The sequence below is a fragment of the Benincasa hispida genome, chromosome 6, assembly GCF_009727055.1.
Source record: "Benincasa hispida cultivar B227 chromosome 6, ASM972705v1, whole genome shotgun sequence".
NCBI classification, from domain to species: Eukaryota; Viridiplantae; Streptophyta; class Magnoliopsida; order Cucurbitales; family Cucurbitaceae; genus Benincasa; species Benincasa hispida.
The window spans coordinates 30,974,108-30,977,641 of NC_052354.1; positions in this window are offsets into that span (position 1 = coordinate 30,974,108).

The following is a 3,534-nucleotide window of genomic DNA, read 5'->3' on the forward strand; positions in this document are numbered from 1 at the left end:
AACATATAATAAACTAGAGTATGGAAGCTACAAGATAAATCTATATAATACAAAGAATAAAAAGGGATAAAGTAATACATACCCTTGAAGACCCAATCTTCAAGTTTCTTATCTAGTTTGATCACGAACGTGAATTTGCACCTCTCGAATCCGAACAAAAACAACGAACACATTATAAACCTTTTACTCCTTTGGACACCACCATGAACAAATCTTCCTTGTTATCCTCAAGGAGATAATCAAAGGCGGAGTTGTGTGGGCTTGCCTTTTTGGTAAGGTGAGAGAGCCTTTTGGATAGAGAGAAAAACTACAAAGAAGAAGAAAAGAAAGATGAAGATCTCTATCTTCTATCAAAATCATGTTGAACAACCTAATCCTCCACTTCCCTCTAACTGATTATTAGATCTATGAGAAAGAAGAAAATAACCTCCAATTTTGAGAAAATAACTCCTAAGAGTTATTTAATTTGAATTTCAATTTCAATTTCAAATTCAAATGTAACTATATTAATTATTAATATAATATAATTAAATTGAAATTATATATTATATCCTATATAATACATAATTTTATTCGTCGAAAATGCCCTAAAACTCGCAGTTCAAATACTGGAAACATATTCTATTCATCAATAAAAGTATTATTGAGTTGTTCATTCAATAAGTATGAATACTTTAACTTTATGTGGAGACATAAAAGTGGATCAAGTTTTAGTATATAGCCAAAATGATCTATAAGTATATGGATGAGATGGGATACCTCGTCCTAGTGACTAGAGGTGTACATAGTCCAGGTTGGGCCGGGTTAGAAGATTTTTGTGGACCAACCCAAAAATTCGGGTTGGCTAATAATGAACCCTATTAGTTCTTTTTTGGAGAGTCAACCCAACCCAATCCAACCCAAAATTTCTGGGTTAGGCCGGGTTGTGTCACCGGTTCTTTTTTTTTAATTTGACTGTTTTTTTAACTTTATATATATATATATATATTCGGGTCGGGTAGGGTTGACCCGAGCCTGAAATGAGGTAACCCGAGACCCAACCGAATTTAATATTTTTTTAACATTTTTAACCCAACCCAACCCAAAATAAAATCTAACCCAACCCAACCCTTGCGATTTGGGTCGAGTAGTCCAGGTTAGTTGGGTTACTGGGTTTTTTGAACACCCCTACTAGTGACACTATTGGATGCGACCCACTTTGTATACTAATACAAATGATGTGATCCCATAATCATTAATGTGCAGACATGTGAATGGGGGCATCCTATGCAAAAGATGTTTGCATAAGATCGGACCACGGAATAGTCACTTTTCTTTATAACGACTATTTACTGTTAAAACTGACTATTTAAATTCGATGGCCTATGATAATTCGATCTTAATCCTAAGCTAACTAGGAACTTCTGTTTATTCAGGATTATCCTTTAATTTGCATAGGTGAGAGTAGTTGAACAGCATTGCTCAATAAGCCTCCCATTTTGGGGATAAGACCGAATAGATAGCTGGAGACATAGTCTTGCAAGATGGAATTCACTCCTACCCGATTTAGGGTTAGCAGATAGGTATCACAAATCAATTGTTTATTAGAAGATCAGTGGAACTTAAGGAACAAGAGGTAATTTCTGGAGTAAAAACAGAGGATTCGACCCACCGTTATTACGAGCAACCTGTGAAGGGTTAACTTACTAATCATGGTTATATCGAGTGGACATAATATATCTACAGTGAGGGAAGTTCAGCTATGGGCTTTAGTGGAATCACGCATTTGTTAACAAATGAGGTTACATATATCTAATGAGTTTAGCCGATTAATCTCGGATCGTTAGAGCCCATGATCTGTAGGTCCGCGAGGTCCCCCTACTAGCTCGTAAATGGGTACACTTTAGGGTAGCTTGAGAAAATTAATTTGAAACGTTCAAATAAAATGGAACAAGAGAATAAATATTTAAATATGATTTAATATATAAAGATGATTATTGTGCAAAAATTAATTTAATATTTGATATTAAATTAATTAATTGATTTTTTAAATAATTTAAAAAAATCCATTTTTAAATTAAATAATTTAAAAGTCATTTTTTTTGTATTTTAAAAAATAAAATGAAAATTCATTTGCATGGTTGCCAATAATGGAAAAAGAGTTTTTTCCATTATCATCATCTTTATGCTCACATACAAACCATGATTTTCTCTACCTTAATTCTCCAAGCATGAGCTGCAAGCCATGCACTCCATCTCTTTGCATCTTCATCTTGATATATGAAGAATATTGGAGTTGTTGGAGAAGGAGAAGAATACAAAATTTTAAGAGAAAAATCATGGTGAAGAAGAAGTTGTCTTTTTCAACTTGCTGCTGTGAGCTTTCCTTGTTTCTCCACATCTACAAGCTGTTCTTGAGTCCCACAACTCTGTCTAAAGTTCCAAGAGCATAGTAGGGAAAGTTTTTTAGGTGGTTCACGTTGATATTAAGTGAAGACAGTAGCTGAATAGACGATTTTCTTGAAGAATTCTTCAAAGGTATGTTCTGAAAAACCCATTTTTATGAACAACATGCTTTAGTTTTTACCAAATTAGTGAATTAGAATGCTTATGGATTCTTGATACTTTTGCTGCATGTTGTTTAACTCTAACAACAACACTGATTTGCAATGCTGATTGACACTTTAATCAGCACGAGGTTAGTGGGATTGGTGTTGATCTATGGATTAATCCAACAAATGTTTGGATTAATCCACTAACTATAATTTTCCAATTTTCATTTTCTATTTAATCTAATTTTCACCAAAAATTAATTATTAATTCAAAATTAAAAAACTAATTTTAAATTGAAATTGGAAAATAATTATTTTATTTAAATAAATAATTAAATAATTTTAATTAAATAAAAATAAATAATTTAATATCAAATATAAAATTAATCAAACACCTAATTTATACATGAATCCTATTCATGTAAAACAATATTTTAATCTCTCCAATTACGTTCAATTTCAACCAAATTAAACATTTTAATTGTATCAAAATACAATTAATCAAACCCTAAATTGAATTTAAACACTTCAAATTCAAAAACCTAATTTCAATCTTGAATGTTTCACAAAACTACTCAACTCACTAACAAGATAATTTTATGAGCTAGTATAGAGACCTTATGGACCTACAAATCTGAACTCTAATGATTTGAAATTAATTGGCTAAACTCTTTAGACCGAATCAATCAGTATCGTTGTCGAGATACACCACTATAGCTCGATATTGCACTCTTCTCACTGTAGATATACTTTTGTCCGTTTTAACCATAATCTGTAAGTTGATCCTTCACAGGTTGTTCGTATTTATAGCAAGGTCAAAAATTACCATTTTACCCCTATAAAAATACATCTTGCTCCTTAAGCTCATGCTAATCCTCTGTTTGAACAATTGGTTTATAGTCCAACTAATTAACCATATCCCTTTCAACCAGGAGGAAGAGGAGAGGGGGGGGGGGCGGTGGAGGGGCATTATTCAAAACTAGAAACAGTAACTTAAGAGAAT